The sequence below is a fragment of the Lonchura striata genome, chromosome 7 (genome assembly GCF_050655825.1).
Source record: "Lonchura striata isolate lonStrDom1 chromosome 7, ASM5065582v1, whole genome shotgun sequence".
NCBI lineage: Eukaryota > Metazoa > Chordata > Aves > Passeriformes > Estrildidae > Lonchura > Lonchura striata.
This window is the reverse complement of record NC_140709.1, coordinates 36922991-36939530: the sequence shown is the minus strand read 5'-3', so window position 1 is coordinate 36939530 and position 16540 is coordinate 36922991. Positions and strand designations below refer to the sequence as shown.

Below are 16540 nucleotides of genomic sequence, written 5' to 3'. Positions count from 1 at the left end.
AAAATAATCTGCAATGCAAGACACTGCAGTGCTGAATTCCCCAGCGGAGCGAGGGGAACGTGTCAAGAGGCTTCCTTGGATCAAAGCCCCAGAGAGGGGCCAGGAGCAAGAGCCAGGCTAAAGTTCAGGAGTATCCTTCAGATCCAGAGGGTAGCAGCACAAAAAAAAGCTGCTGTTCTCCTGAGGCTTTGTTGGACATTGGAAGAAGCTGCAGGGAATGTGGAATTCTCCTTGGGATTGGATCGTGGCTGGGAAAATGGAGAGGAGCAGCAAGAATTTAGGCCAATGCTCTCAAACACAGCAGGCTCAGGCGGCTGCCCCCAGAAATCAGTTTTCACTGTGTGTCAGACAAAAATCCCGTTGCCCAGAGCCTGCTCCTAGAGCCTGCTGGAGCTTCCCTGTGGAGCCGCTGGCATGAGCACTGAAAGCCTGCACACCAACAAACTGCAAATGAGGGTGAATATGTGGTTTTGGTTTGTTAGAGAAGTCTCAAATGAAGGGAAATCTCAGTTCTTGGAAACAGAGAAAGAAAGACACTGTTCTGGGCTTGGTGGAGGTCTTGTCCAAGATTAGTGCTTCTATGATTGTATGAAATGGATGGGGGACGGGCTCTAGGCTTTTCCAAAGTGTTCCTAAACCCAAGCACAATGAGCTCCTCCTGCCAGCTGGAACTACAGGCAGATGTATGCACTCACACAGCAGTTTCTGAGGAATGCTGATGGACAGGGAATGGTGAGGAAGCGATGAGCTGATCTCTGGGGGGCTGCAAAGGCTCCCAAGCCAAATGCAGAGGGGGAGATGAAGCAGAGCCACGAATGCAGTGGCTTCTCCTGAAACAACAGGCCTGGCTCTCCCCTCGTGTCAGGGTTGCTGTGGCTGCAGTGCAGGGCTCAGCGTGAGCCCCCAAGAGCCACAGCAGCCACTTGATGGAGCAGGGCAAGAGCAGGGCGTGGGACCTGGCCCTCCCTCATCAGGACCCTTCAGCAGTCCTGGCTGGGGCACTTGCCTCCATTTCTTGCCAAGGCATCACCACCTCTTTCCATTTGGCTGCGGGAACATTTAAGTATTATTATTATTATTATTAAACAGGGCAGTTTTGGCAACATAAACTGATGCATCCTTGTGGGCACATGGGCAAGCTGAGGCATTTTCTGTGAACACAGACTGCTGCTCTTTTATCGCTGCTTATTGTTGTCACCTGCCTCAATCCCTGATGGGGGAGAGGGCTTTATTTTTTTCCTTTTCGAAAATGAGCTGTTTAGTCCTCTAAGATTATAAGAAATTTTAAGCAAAGTTAAAGCTTTTAGGTAAAATTAAACATTTGACTTTGAGCCAAGTAAACTTAGTTTTTCGAAATCTAACTAATGAATATAAACTTTCAGTTTCGGATTAGCCTAAACAATTTTTTTCTTTTTTTCCAGGTGGTTTTTTTCTTTCGCTTTGTAAAAATGAAGGGGTAGTGCAGCTCCCTTTCCTGTTATTCTATCCTGTTGTTGGGATGAGTGTCCTAGGAAGGGAACAGAGCTGGGCAAGGCTCTGGAGCTCAGGGGATAGGACAAGAGGGAACGGCTCCAGGTTGTACCTGGTGAGGTTTAGAGTGGAAACTGTGGGAAATGTCCCCACTGCAAAGTTGGTCAGGTATTGGACCAGGCTGCCCAGAGGCACCAATGCTGGAAATGTTCAAAAGGCGTGTGAATGTGGTGCTCAGAGAAATGCTTTTGTGCTCCAGAATTCACAGTTAGACTCCATGATCTTGAAGGTCTTTCCCAACCTTAATGATTCTGTGATTCTTTCAGTTAAAAGGAAGTGGAAGCACAAACGAAAAAGGATTAATCTGCTGTTTGCAATGCTGGGCGTCCTCTGCTTTGGAGACAGTTTCCCTCTCCCCCTCCTTCCCCAAATGAAAACTCAAATCTGTGCTTACTGCATTTTAGTTTAGTTTGACTTTTGCCCTAAAAAAGTGTGTTAATAAGCATTTCTTTGCAGCTAGGGAGCCACTTCCAGATGTGTTTATCCTGAATGTCCTTATCCTGTGTGCCATTTGGCCATGCCGATCTCAAGAGGGAGCTTGCCCTGGACACAACTCAGAGGATATTGCTGCAGGAGCCACTGCTCTGAGCAAAGTGCTGTGAAAACATCCAGGAGATGTCTGTTCCTGCCCTAATCCCTGAAATGTGTCCCTCATAAACACAGCCAAATAAACTGGGTGCTTTTTCTGTGCAGAGTGGAGAGAGCTGCTGTGGGAACTTTGAGAGCTTGAGTGTCTTTTGCATGTAAGTTCTCAGCACTGAAGTGCATAAATAGAGGGCTTTGCATCTCATAATTTATAATTCAGCCCAAGACATGCACTAATACCTTTATCAGAATTGGGAATGTTGCTCAAAGCACAAAAGCACAAATCACTGAGGAACAGGCAGACATTAAGGGCTGCTGTTTCTCTCTGTATCTGGAAAAACAGCCAAGAATCAGTGAGATTTTTTCTTAGAACAAATGTTTCACTGTTGTGTGTGTGAATAAATAAAATTTCTCTTCCTTTTTTTTTTTTTTTTTTTTTTTTTTGAGCAGGCCAGTAAGGAAAGGAAAAGCTGAAGTGCTTTAGGTGCAGGGCAGCATTTTGCTCTCTTCCCTGACTTTGCTTAGTGCCACCTGTGTTTCCCCACTGCAGGGTAAGAGCAGGAGGGCTGGGGATTTGGGATGGGCAAGCCTAGAATAGGGAAGAAATTTCTTCACATCTGTCCCTGGTTGTGGGACCTCTGGTTCTGGTGGCCAGGCAGTGAAATCAGGGAGCTTGGGGAGATAAACCCACCTCATCCTGGTGGGAAGGGGCTGGGAGCAACCTGGTCTAGTTGGAAGTGGATGGCCTTTAGAGTCGCTTGCAATCCATAAGATCAGTGTTCCTGTGGCTGTGGCAGGGAAAGAGGTGGTGGAGAAGCTGTTCTGCGAGCAGCACAGGATGGTTTTGAGTGTCCCCTGAAGTGCTTCAGCTCAGAGTGGAAAAGAAAAAATAACCCTCTTGGGAATGCTGATGCATTTGCCAGGGTTTCTGTAGCCACAATATATCCCAGGCAACCATGCATGGTTCATTTACAAGCCCTGGGTGGTGCAGAAAACAGGAACTGCCCTTCAGAACCCCACTAATGGACCTTCTCCTGCAGTCCCCTGGCGCTGACACAGCTTCACAGGCCACGGGGAAGCTGGAAAGCTGCTGCCATGATCCCATGGCTGGAGCAAAGGCAGCTGGAGAGCAATGGAGAGGCTCTAAGTGACTCCAGGGTGCTGTGAAGTGGGGGCCCTGGCCATTAAACCTCCATGGGGACAGGCAAGGGGAGGGAAAATGCGTGGGAGTAGGACTGCAAGTCTCCACCAAAATTGTTTGTTCTCTTATTTTTAATCTCCAGCATCACTGGACGTGATCCCTCTGGAGGTGCTGCCAGACCATTGAGTGCTCCATCCCTGCCCTCCAGACACCCTCATCCTGGAGGAAAGTTGGCAACTTTGGGTTTATTCCATTTTTTCACCCATGCCAAAGCCTATTTGATATCAGGTTTGCTGTGGGTTTGTTTGGGTTTGGTCCCACAAACGCCTCTGGGGCAGGTCAGTGCATCTCCCAAGCCACCCCTTGGCTGTGGCTGTGCCTTTGGAGTTTGCAAAATCCAATGTTGCTCTGTTGCTCTGCTTGAATATTCCTCCCTGTCTCAGTCTCAAATGGTGGGAAACATCAGGGAATATTATTGATAAACAATAGATGTCTGGTGGAGATGCTGGTGATTTTCCTGGTACAAAAGGCTGCTGCATCCTCTGTGATAATTCCTTTTTTTCCTCCTTGTTGGCTTTGTGGTTTTGTGATTTATTTGTGGGCTGGCAGGCGTCCACAGCCCTGCAGGAAATGGATGTCTGCTCTTGTATTTGGGGGGGCCATATAAATGTGTAATTTTCCCACTACATTAATTACAGACATTTTTCCCTGGCTGGAGCAGCTCCATGGTTCCTGTGCCCTTTTGGTTTGTTCTCCCCAGCCGAGGCTGAGAGTATTTATAGGGAACCCCAGCTCTGACATCTTCAGCTGAGCTGAGGGAAAGTTAAAGAACTTGGCCACAAAACCTGCAGAGGAGAAACTCAGTGGCCTTTTTTTACCTGACAGTAACTCCAGGACAGCAGCACAGCCAAGTTTTCCCTGGCTATTCCTCCTGCTGACATTTTCCTCAAGGATAAAAGTGGTTTGCCCTAAAAAAAAAAACCCTCTTGCTATGGAAAAGAAATTGTAGGGCAATTTACTTTGGAATAGCTGTTCTACCTAATTCCTGGCTCCTAGAGAGAGACCCAGCTGGACTTGGAGCAAAGAAAGGAAACCTGAGGCAAAATTCAGCGTGGTTGAATCAGGTTTTGTTGGAGAAAAGGCTGGACAAGCCACCGTGAGGCCCTGGCACAGGGTGCCCAGAGCAGCTGTGGCTGCCCCTGCATCCCTGGAAGTGTCCCAGGCCAGGCTGGACACTGGGGCTGGAGCACCCCGAGATAGTGGAAGGAGGTTTGAAGGCCCTTTCAAAACAAACTAGTCTGGGATTCTATGGTCTGAGACAGCAGTGGAATCAAAAGTCATCATTTCCAGCAGGTTGAATATACCTATGGTGCCCCTTGGCTTATAATGTGTGTTCTCCATGGATTCCTGATGAAACAGGAATATTCTGCTGTGATTTTTCTCATTTTTATCCTGTCAGAAGTGAGAGTGAAGGGTGAAGGATGTCTGCAAGGACAGAACAAAAACCTGAGCCAGCCTGGTGGCATGAAACCAGGAGGGAGGTGAGCATCTGTGGTGGTGGGACATCCAGGGATGCAGAATTCTGGGATCTCTCCTCCTGTTTGGAGTCATTGCCTGGATGTGCTGCTGCTCTGGCTCTGCTGCGATGCATCTCATCCTTTTTGGGGCCGGGAATGTTCCACCTACAAAGCTTCTCCCAGGAGTCCTAGCAAACCTTTGAGGTAAATCCATCCAGATCCACTTAAAATTAAGCATCTTACTGTGTTTGTCCTGCCTCATCCCCTGTAAGTCTTGAGCACCTTCCATGACCTCTCTCACATTTCACTTTCAGAGTGCAGCCCACACGTGGGCCACGAGCTCCACGGGTCAGTGTGGGCTTGTGCAGGGCTGTTGTTGCATTCCTGTGGCTGATGGCAGCAGGCTGGGGCTGGGACAGAGCCGTGGGGAGCCAGGTTTCCTTGGGAAAGCACCCACCTGACCATGAGCACAGCATGGCTGGGCCTGGACATGCAGGCTGCTGTTACCTCCACACCTGGTCTGGCCATACTGAGAGAAACTCTCCTGGTGAGAGAAGGATGCCCTGGTGAAATCTATTTCATAGAATTTCAGAATGGTTTGGGGTGGAAGGGACCTTAAACTCATCCATTCCCACCCCCTGCCATGGCAGGGACACCTTCCACTATCCCAGGGTGCTCCAAGCCCCAGTGTCCAGCCTGGCCTGGGACACTTGCAGGGATGCAGTGGCAGCCACAGCTGCTCTGTGCCAGGGACTCATTGCCCTTATACTAAAGAATTTCCTTCTAAATCATCTTCCCATGATCTGAGTTTAGGCCTGAAACACAAACATCATTAGCAGCAACAGGCTCCGGGCACTTAACTCCCTGTCCTGCTCTAAAAGCAGCAGCCCCAGCAGCAAACATCCCTCCCTCCATCCTCCCAATGCTTAGCCAGAGGAGCTGCACCCCCTGCCATCACCCTGTGGCACAGAGTGTAAATCTCATCCACTCCCTTTTCCATTTGGCCGGTTTAGGAGTTTATTCGCCATTCAAGCCTTTCCTTTTGCACAGTTTTGCAAAGGTAGGGATTTATTTGGGCAGGAATTTACTGTCCTTGCCGGTGACAAGAAGGTGCTGCTGTGATGCTGACATAGCCGTCAGCTACAGAAACACCATTCTGGGCACTGCAGGGGGGAAGGGGATTCAGGGTGGGTGTAAAAGTGGGCCAGGCACGACATAAAATAGAGGAGGGGAAGTGCTCTGCTTCCAGAGGCTGGGGGAAGGTGCCGAGCAGGAGCTGTAGCAGGACATCACGGGTGACGGAGGGAGCCAGAGAAACATCCAGCGTTTTCTCCTCTCTGCAGTGAGCTCATGGCCAGTGGGGACTGGCCAGGAACTGGGTCAGGATGAAGCGGGATGAAGCAAACAGAACTGAAGTCCTTCAGCGAGGGCCCTTTGCCCCTTGCCAAGCCTGTGCTGATGCTGTCAGGCTCTTCCCTGCTCCCGCACCCTCCTGGCAGCCCCTCGGAGAGCTGGATGCTGCAGCAGCCTCAGCCTGGTGAGGGCACACGGGCAGGGTGGTGTTCATGGCACAGCAGCACCCTCTGGGTGCTTCTCAGCTGAGTGCCCCGCAGCGATTCCATCCCGTGCAGCCCTGGGTCACAGGCTGGACTGGGCACCTCCTGTGCCCTGCCAGGGCCTTTGGCAAGCCCAGAGGCACGGCTGGTGGAGGGGAGGCACCACAGGTGGGAGATGAGTCAGGTGAGCACCCCCAGCTCTCCCAGCCTGGTTCCCTGAGCATCCTCATGGCCTCCTCTGGACCCTGCTCTGAGGCTGCTGGTACTAACAATGAAATAGAGGAGATGTTGCACTAGATTGCCCTAGGCTCCCATCAGGTCTGGCAATCTGGTTTTTCTTAAGTGGGGGGGAAAGAAAAAGAAAGAACACTCACACAGACATTCTGACTGCTACAAGAAGGTGAAGTGTTTTGCTCTTGAAGAGTCCTTTCTCCTGGGAGCAGAGCAGGAGTCGAGCAGCACCGTGTCTCCTCCAGCAGGCACTCAGCCCTCCCCCTCTGTGCCCAAGGGTTCCTGGAAGCCAGAGCTGCTCGGGGAGAGCTCGGGCAGGGCACTGTGATCCTCCCACCCACAGGATCAGGGCTGGTGAGTAGCATCGGGGGGCTGTGAGCTGTCAGAGGCACACCCTCTACTCGGAGCAAGAAATGCTAAGGAGAATTGGGGAGATGACTGGAGCCTTGGGGTGCAATGGGAAGCAACTGCTGCTCCTAGGCAGGCTGTGACTACTCAGCCTTGCTAATCAGATTTTGGGGGATGCTCAGCTGGCTCTTGCTGTAGAGAGCTCGGCATGCGTTTTGGTGACAGGGTCTGTCTTCAGTGGGGAAGGAGAATGCCCCTGATTCAATGCCCAGAGAACTGGTTTTGTTGGTGGAATGGGGGGAAAAGGCCATTTGGAAAGCTGTGCATCCCCATCACCGCTCTCTGCAGGTCATTTGAAACACAGAAGGCAAGGCTGAGTGTCCCCCGAGGGTGCCCAAACCCAGCCCTACCCCGGCAACTCTGCTGGCTGGGGGTGACCCTGATGGGTCACCAAGCCGTGGGCAGTTGGTCACGCTGAGCCTCAGCATGTCAGTGCCAGCAGGAAACCCAACCACCTCCAGCACCATCATTCCATCTTCATCCAGCTGGCTTCAGCCCTGCCGCCATTCCCAAAGCACCCTGTTGATCCCAAGAACTGCAGTTCAGGGATCAGTCTTCGAGCTGAGGGAAGTGGGGATCCTGCACATGAGGGAGGCTTTAATTAGCAAAGGCACGTCTGATTTTTTTTTTTCTTTTTTTTTTTTTTTTTTTTGCACAGTTTGCTCCGTGGCAATTCCGGCGAGGAATAAAAGTTTACTTCCATTCCCCAGTGCTCGGGGAAAGCAGCTTCCGTCAGCACTGCCTGTGCTCTTGGCTGTGCTGGATATGGCAGCTCTATTTTTAGAAGTCAGGGTTGCCATGGCAACCCAGTGTATTTTTTCTGTTAAATATAGCAGCTGTTGCAGGGATCTCTTGTCCTTCTGGATGTAAAGGCTGTGTTTCTGCCCTCTGACAGAGCTCAGGGTATTAGAGGCAGATGAGAAAGGATGATTAAATAAGTGGAAGCCCAGAAGAAACCGTGGATCTGTAATTACACGGAGGGGTTTGGGATGCAGCCATGTGTGTCTGCAGCTTCTGCATTGAAAATGGTGTGGGGACAGGGATAGGGGAGCTTTTCCACGTGGAGCTCCATGAAACCACCCTGCCCCTCTCTCTCCAGCTGCCCAGTCTGCCTGGCTTTGGCTGTTCTGGCCTCTTCCCCTTCCAGGAGCCAGTCTGGTCCTGGCTGTGCCCACCAGGATTTGTCTTGGCGGAGATGAGGGGGGGGTGCCAAACTGAGGGGAGGAAGGAGCCTTTTCTAGAGAAAAAACATTTTTATTCCTACCTGCACCTCAGGAGCCTGAAGCAGAGGTGTGTGGTGCAGGGCTGGGGCCTGGAGCTGCCTCCATCTCCTGCTGTGGGCAGGAGATGCCCACATCTGCCTCCATCTCAGTGGAAGCAGTGGGAGAGGTGCAGGTCCCATCTCCTGCAGGGCCGGGCCAGGGATGCAGTGTGGGAATGCTGTGGGACTGTGTTGCACCCTAAAGCAGTAACATTCCCCAGCTTTAGGGTCCAGTGGCAAGAAAACCGACTCTGCTTCCTTATTATTTAAATTTTTAAAAAAATTTACTGGGTCCCTGTAAGGTGTCAACACATCTCATCAAAGAGCTGGTTTCCATCTCTTGGGAGGAGGGAGAAGGAGAGGGGTGGGGAGCACAATTGCTTGGGCCAAGGGCAATCTGTCAGCTGGGAAATGGAGATCTTTTTTTTAATTAACTAGGCTTTGCCTCATTAAATGAAGAAAGAAACCAGAGCACAGCAGATATGAGCAGGGCTTAGGATCACTGAAAATTTCCTTAAAAAGTTGATGCAACAACAAAGAACCAAATTTAAACCAGCCTGAGTTTAAAGTGTCTGCGGAGGTCACTGTGACCAAGGCTTTGAACAGGAATAACACATTTCTGGGAGCCTTATCTGCTCCCTGAGCTATTGTGAGTGGCATCTATTGCTGGGGATGTTATTGCTTTTCTGAATTTAATAAGAGAAGCAGTGCTTAAGCAAGCAGAAAGCTGCAGGGGAAGAGCAGCCTCTGTGGCCATCAGGGGCTGGAGTTCATCCCGGGCCTGGTCGCCTGCAGGGTGGTTTGGAGGGATAGGGAATTTTGAAGAGTCAGGGATTTAGGAGGATGGAGAATGGAGTCAGATGCTGCCTGTCCCCCTGGAACCTGCTTGAGCATCCTCTAGCTGAGGGTATAAATACAGGGCTCATCCCTGAGGAAGTGGTGCCTGTAACAAAGGAAGGAAAGGCTGCCATATACCATTGGAAGATTTCCTTGCATCCTTCAAGGAATGGGTTGTCAGGGGCTTGTGGCCCAGAAAATGTAGCTGGCAGTTGGAAGGGAGATTCAGGGCAATAATTTCAGATGCTGCTTTGGTTTAAATGCAGCACGGGGTGGAGGGAGGGCAGTGGAGTGGGCACAGCTCCCAAAGGACGTGTTTGTACATGGAATGGTTTGAGTTGGAAGGGCTTTTAAAGATGGTCCAGTTGCATGCCCTGCCATGGGCAGGGACACTTTCCTCTATCCCAGGGCACTCCAGGTCCTATTAGCCACATTCCCAGTGCCAGGTAGGTGGGTCACAGGCTCCATCTTCTCTCTGTGCTCACAGGGCACCAGTCATCCCTCTGTTCCACTCTGATGGTGCCAGAGGCAGTTTCCCCAGGAATAGGTATTTATTAAAACTCCTGCCTCTGCTTATAAATCCACTTTCCTGTGTGTTCAGGGTTCATAGGGGTGTTTATGCTCCCTGCTTTCCCTGGTCTGATTTATGGGTTTATTGTAATCCCTCCATGGTGTGGCTGCCCACTCCGGGCACCATGGGGCAGGCAGAAGTCCTGGGAGGTTTTCCCTTTCTCCCTGAGTGTTGGCTGGTCCATCCCTCAGCCCTTTGAAAGGACTTGTATGAGGAAGGGCCATGGCAGTGTCACGCTCCACCTGGGACAGTGGAAGGGAGTTGGAACGAGATGGGATTTAAGCTCTCTCCCAACCCAAACCATTCTGGGATCCTGGGATTCTCTGATCCTGTGATCCAGCCCCAAAGCACTGAAGGCTGCAGCCAGACACAAAGTTCATCTGTGAGGATGAAGGAGGGAGCTTGGAACACCCAGTGTACCAAAGAGATGCATCAGCACCTGCTCCCAGCTGGAGGAGAAGGAAGGAATGCTGAGAGTTCCCTCCCCACAAGTGCAGAGGTAAGAGGGGACAGGATCTCAAAACATCCAGAAATGTGTCCCAGATCGCCCTGTCATCAGGGCTGTACCTAACTGGGAGGAACAATTTGAGGATGGATACTGCCACACACCATCCCTGCTGGAGGTACTGCAAGGGCTGTTCTGGAAGTTCTGCTCTGACATGGGGTGCTTTCAATATATTTTTTTTTTCTCTGGGGAACATGTGAATATCAGAGGAATCTCTGTTTGCCATACCCTGGAAGCTGACAGTTCTGCTCTCCCCTTTACAAGCTCAGCCTGTATCAGTCCTCAGTGTGTTTGCCAGTCCCGCCTCAGCACCTTCTGCAGCAGTAGCATATTTGGGGAAATTCTCTGACAGAGGAGTGTCTATGGTAGTGCTGATTCAAGGGGAAGATCCATACTTTCCGTGAGAGAATTTCTGGGCACCAAGAAAACGGGGAGTAAGTCCAGGCTGTGGATTCTCCATCCCTGGCAGTGTCTAAGGCCATGTTGGATGGGGTTGGAACCACCTGGGATAATGGAAGGTGTCCCTCCCCATGGCAGGGGGTGGGACAAGATGGTGTCTCAATATCCTTTCCAACCTAAACTATTCCATGATTTTATGATTTCCAGTTAGTCCCAAAGGTGTCCACATAGGAATGTGAGTTTGATCCAAAGCCATGGCAGGAGCTGAGGAAGCAGCAAGATGAGTTTCCTGTAGGATTGTATCCCTGTTGGCTTTCAACCCACCCTAAACCCCAGGCATGGAGACGCTGTTATCAGTTGTGCTGGTGCCTCCAGCTTAATTAGGGGTTTCAACTATTTTTATTTTTTAGTTTTAGTCCCCCCAAACTCTTCCCCGAGTTCCTTCTAGGGGGAGATTCAGGAAAAACATGTTTGCCTTTGCTGCGGTGTGAGCAACCCCACCACCCCAGAAAGTGCAGGGGGCACTGCGGGAGCCAAATGCCAAAACCTCTCCTCCAACCCAGAGCTCCTCCAAGGCAGCTGCACCTCTGGGGGAGGGGCTGGAGCAGAGGCAAGGCCAGATGAGATGATGCCATAAGGTTTATTTCATGTTCCTGTTGAGCAGGAGCCCAGAGCAGCCCCTTCCTCCCTTGGGGGGCAGCAGCTCCAAACGCCTGCGAGCGCTGGACAGCTCTGGGAAGGATGAAATGTCCCCAAGAAATGGCCAAAGAAGGGCGTTTTTCAGGAGTTGGGAATGCTCTGCTGAAAAGGATGATAAAACCAGGGGGTGTTGGACACGCACAGATTTGGCCAAGGGTAGGTGCTACCCCTGGACGGTTTGTTGGGAAGTTCAGGATGGATGTGGATAACAGCATCTCCCTTCCCTGCAGGGAGTTTTCCATGTTCAAACCAGAACCTGTTGTTTTGTTGGGGTGTTGAAGATTTTTCTAGGGTTTTGGGGGGCAAGGGGGTTGTTTCTGAAGGAGGTTTTTATTTTTGAGGGGGTTTGGGGAGGGGTTTGGTTTTATTTTGCACTTGTTTGTTTCTAGGGTTTTTGGGTTTGTGCTTTGATTTGGGGTGGGTTTTGGGCAGTTAGGTTTTTTGTTTCATTTTTTGGGTTGTTTTTTGGGGGTGGGTTTGGGGATATTTTTAGGGGATTTTTTTTTTTTGCTTGTTTCTTTGCGAGTACTGTATTTTGACGGGGCTAGAGTTTTGGGGTTTTTTTGTAGGGGAAGAGTTGGGGATTTTAAAATTATTTGTTTTGTCTGGGGGAGCAGGCTTTATGTTTGTTTTGGTTGGTTGGTTTAGGTTTGTTTTTCTCCTGACGAATACCGGGATGCAGCTCTGCTCCTTCAGGGAGTGGGGTTTGGCAGGGATGCAGTGATGAGATATCTCACCCCTCCTTCTCCCTCTGCCTCCAGAGGTCTTATCCTTGCTGGATCCTTCCCCTGCTGCTCTCTGTTGGCTCCATGTGTAAAGGGCTTGGGAGAGGAGGATATCAGACAGAGGTAATTATTAACTCTAATTATAACTGTGAGAGTGACCCTATTTAGGCTGGATTGTAAAGGCCCCCAAAACCATCCACATTTTTTTCCTTTTCCTCCCTAGAATTCAGATCAAGTACCCCTTTCTGTGGTCAGGATATGCCTCCTCTGTGCCATCTTTGGAATTCCAGGTGCTGTTTGAAGTCCTCCACTCCCTCATCCCTGCACACCCTGTACATGGGGGACAGGAAGAATGCTTGGCACACGCACAGAAACCTCAGCCAGGGCGGAATGTGCCTGATCCATTTCGTTTCTGGCAGCAGTGGGAGAAAAGGGAGTCTCCGAAATCTATAAATCGACTGTCTCTCAAATTGTGTGGGATTAAGGAAAAAGTGCAGAATAGAAATTATTTCCTCAGGGGGAAGCACATAATTTCATTTGCCCAGGAAAATGATGTCTTAATCAGTTGTCTTCCAGAGACTCTAAAAAGAATTAAAGGCGGGCTCAGAGTGTGCAATTATTGTGGAATTTTGGAATCTCACACTGGTTTGGGTGGGAAGTGACTTCAAAGCCCATCCCATTCCACCTGCTGCCACAGGCAGGGACACCTTCCACTAACCCAGGCCTCTCCAAGCCCCAGTGTCCAGCCTGGCCCGGGACACTTCCAGGGATCCAGGGGCATCAATGACCGAGTTGGCTTCTCTGGGGTCAACGTGGGTGGAAAAAAGGTCCCAGCTCTTCACTGCCATGAAGGGATCTTTTATTTATCAAAAAAGCCATGTGATGTGAATTTATCTGGTGCCTTCACTCAGATGTCACATGGAAATTGAGTCTATTGGGCAGCTTTGGGCTGCAGCCAGTTCATTACAGCAAGCTTTCATCCAATTATCGTTACTGTTATTATTGTTATTATGATGCCTCCTGCTCTGTTGTAAATTTGAGGGTTTTCCTGGGACTCTTGATGGACTTTTTTGAGTTGTCTCAAAACTGGATAGCAAATTTCTGTGAGCTCTGAAACGAGGCCGACCTGGTGATGTCCAACAGCAGGATTTGGCCAAATCTCCAGCGCCGTGGAGAAATAAGGGTGACCATCTTCCTGCACCATGGGGATGACCCTCCCATCTGTGCCCTCCCTCACCCACTGTCATTCCTGATTTGTTCCATGCCTGACTTCACTCCCAACTCCAATGATTTTTCCTGTAAAACCCCAAAACTCTAATTTGAAGAGTGAGAGAGGGGAAGGTGCAGCCATCCAGCAAAGCTGCAACGAGCTAGCACTAAATTGAGCTCTAATTGCTCATTTAAACAAATTAATTTATCAAATCGGAGGAATTTCAAAAGGGTGCTTAGGTGCCTTGCCTTCCCTTCTCCCAGGCACACAGGCAGGAGTGGAGAGCCCCAGAACCGCTTTTGGTGCAGCCTCCTCCGAGGTGCTAATGGCAATTCCCAGGTCTGGGAGCATCCCTTTCCCCCCAGCTCGTGGAAAACAAGCGTGTTCAGCGCTGCAGGGTTTGGGCTCCAAGAGAGAGTAAACATCCCTGGTGCTGACATGGCAATAAAACCGGTGTGTCTGCAGGAGAGGAGTCAGCAGCAGATGCGCCCCTGCAAAACTGCTCGCTGTGATGAATGCTCTGCCCAGAGTCTGCTAATCCCTTTTTCTCTGGCTCCGAGGCTTCCTTAATTGTGCTGCCTGTGATTAAATAACTCTTTGAAGGCGGCGCTGGGAGTTGTTTTGTCCATGTGGGAATGTTACTGGCCAGGCTCCTGGCCTTTGGCTCTGAGCACGCGGAGCGCGTTTCACAAAAGACATGGGGACAGTGGTGTCTGGGGTGCTCTGGTGACCCCAAAAAGGTCCTGGGGAGACCCCCAGGAGGGTCAGTGGGCTTGGTGGAGATTTGCCTGGATGATCCCAAGATAGACAAATCCCCAGGGAACTGCTGCTTTCTGTGTGGGGCTTCCTCACCAAGTCCCCCAGGAAGCACATGGATGTGGGGAGGAGTGGAGCGCTGTGCTTGGGGTGAGGTGTTAAATCTGACCATCTCCCTGTGGGCTAAGGGAAGGTGGGTGTTGTTTTCCAGCCTCCATGAGCTGCCCTCAAATGCTTTCTGAAGGATGCTGAAGCCTTGGTCTGAAGGAGCAAAAACAGCCCCAAGAGGACTTTGAGAGTGTCCGAGGGACTTTGCCAAAATGCAGATTACAAGGGAATTTAGAATCATGGAATTACACACTGGTTTGGGATGGAAGAGACCTTAAAGCCCATCTGGTTCCACTCCTTGCCATGGGCAGGGACACCTTCCACCAGACCAGGTTGCTCTAAGGCCTGTCCAGCCACAGGCAGGATCCCAGCTCCAGGCTGACAGTCTGTCCCATCCCTGCCCACCCTGGAGCTCATTCTCAGGTTCCTGGAGGTGGAGGAGCAGGTCCTGTAGATGGAGTGCAGCGATTGCCTGAATATTCATGGATCAGCGGGCAAGCTGCAGCGGGCCCTTGTTACAAACTGCTATCCAAACTGCTTACATCCATCAATGAGGGAAATAAATAAACAGATGCTTGTTAATTGACTTAATTACCCACCAGCAAACAGAAGACTAGGAGCACATCAATTTAAAAAAAAATGTTTTAAGAAGTGTCTCATAGTAATTCTTTTCCATGTACAAACCACACTGGTCTCCTCTGCCTATAATGAACCCTCCCCCAAGACAAGGAATGGATTTTCATTATGCAGGAAGGAGGGGTCACATTCTGAAAATGAGGGTTGTGGCTTGATATGAGCCCTAAATTCATGCCCTCTTCCCAAAACCAGGCTTTACCACAAAGCCATGCAAATAACCATCCTTGAGCAAGAGAAATCCAGCAGCTAAGGTAATCCTTGTTTTCCAGCTGGGAGCAGGCATGAAGGAGAAGGAGGTAGGGCTGGGAAACTCTTAAAGATTTTTTTATTTCCTTTTCACTTGTAAAGATCTCCAAGAAGAAGGGAAAACTGAAAAACTGAAGACTTGTTGCTCTCACTGCCATGTGGATGTGGGATGACTCCGATATTTCCTGACAGGGCTGATGCTCAATATCCACAGCCGAGCATTGAGCCAGCAAGATAGGATGCATAAACAAGAAGGACTGCCCGAGCCAGAGGCCTGTGGCCAAATCCATGCCTTTTTTGTCCCAGGGTGCATGCAGAAGGTCCTGTGCCAACCCTGGAGCAATCACAGAGGGGTTTGAGTTGGAAGGAACCTTAAAACTCATCCCATTCCCTGCCCCTGCCATGGACAGGGACACCTTCCCCTGGACCAGGGCTCTCTAAGCCCAGTGCTGGCACAGTGCACACACCTGGAGCCCCTCCAGCCCTGTACCTGCCCTTTTCTAGCCTCCTTTCCCAGCACTTCACCCTGTTCCTGCTCTGCCAGGGTGCCTGTTCCGAAAATCCAGTGTGGGCTCCCTTGGGACTGCTGGCAGTCATTCTGCAGGGCTGTTATCTGTGGATCTTGATTAATGAGCATCCCCAGGGCAGGCAGGTTGTGAAAGAAGCCCCATGATCATGGCCCTGGCTGCCTTCCTGACGTCAGTGTGACGCAGGGCATGAAGGGCACCACGGGCCCTTGGGTGCAACAAAAAAGAAAATAAAGAATGAAGGAGTGGAGTGAGAGGCAGTAAGAGATGAAAGGAGATTGTTTTATCAGCAGAGCTGGCAGCTGGAGTGAATTTCCTCTCCCCAGTGCAGACTCTGCAATGTGGGTGATGTTCCCCTGCATCCAGTCCTCGCCATGGGCTCTGGAGTGGCTGCAGGAGAACGGGACACTGGGCAGGTGCTGTACCAGATATGGGGCTCCCCTTGCTCACATCTGATGGCATGTGGATTTTAAATCCTGCAGGGACAGTGTTATGCTGTGGACCTTTTATTATAGCCTCCTGACGTGCTCTGGTTGGGTTTTTACCCTCAGTGCTCACAGCCATTGCTGAACGCAGGTGACACTGGGGACAAGGCCTCTGAGCAACACTGCCCAAGATCTCCAAGTAGGATGGGTGGCAGCTAGATTTGGGATCATGCTTTTGGCAGGTTGGAGTTGGAGGCTACACTGCAGTCCTTGGCGTGTCCTTCCTTCTCCAGTGCCTCAGCCCTTTGCAGCCACAGCATCCACAGCAAGAAAGGTGGGCTGGTGCTCCCCCACCTCCAGCAAAAAAAGTTACTTCTTTTAGAAACCTCGGTGATGTTGGGCTCTTTTGTTGCCCATTTACTTGCTCCTGTTTCCAGAATTAAAAAAAATCTTGAAAAAATTTAAAACTCACCAATTTTCGACTGTGTCGCTTTGCCGAAGAGAGGAGGAGAAGGCTGGGAGGAGGAGATGGGACGGAGCTATTTTAGTGCAAACCCATCTGTGTTGATAATTCTCTATCCAGCCCCAATCATTACTGGGTGTGCCAGGTGGCCTGGCCAAGAGAGCACCTTCCATGGTTTTCCAGCTGCCCAGTGCATCCGTGCTG

The 16540-nt window shown here is 50.5% G+C and overlaps 1 long non-coding RNA gene across 1 annotated transcript in view; it reads right to left on the bottom strand.

The window, feature by feature from the left end:
* The window catches only part of LOC146766959 (uncharacterized), a 44945-nt gene extending 28405 nt beyond the window's left edge, over nucleotides 1-16540 (bottom strand). Inside the window, exon 1 of the long non-coding RNA XR_014956632.1 lies at nucleotides 1-16540. This exon is cut by the window's left edge and continues 15121 nt beyond it. This is a non-coding gene — a long non-coding RNA (uncharacterized LOC146766959).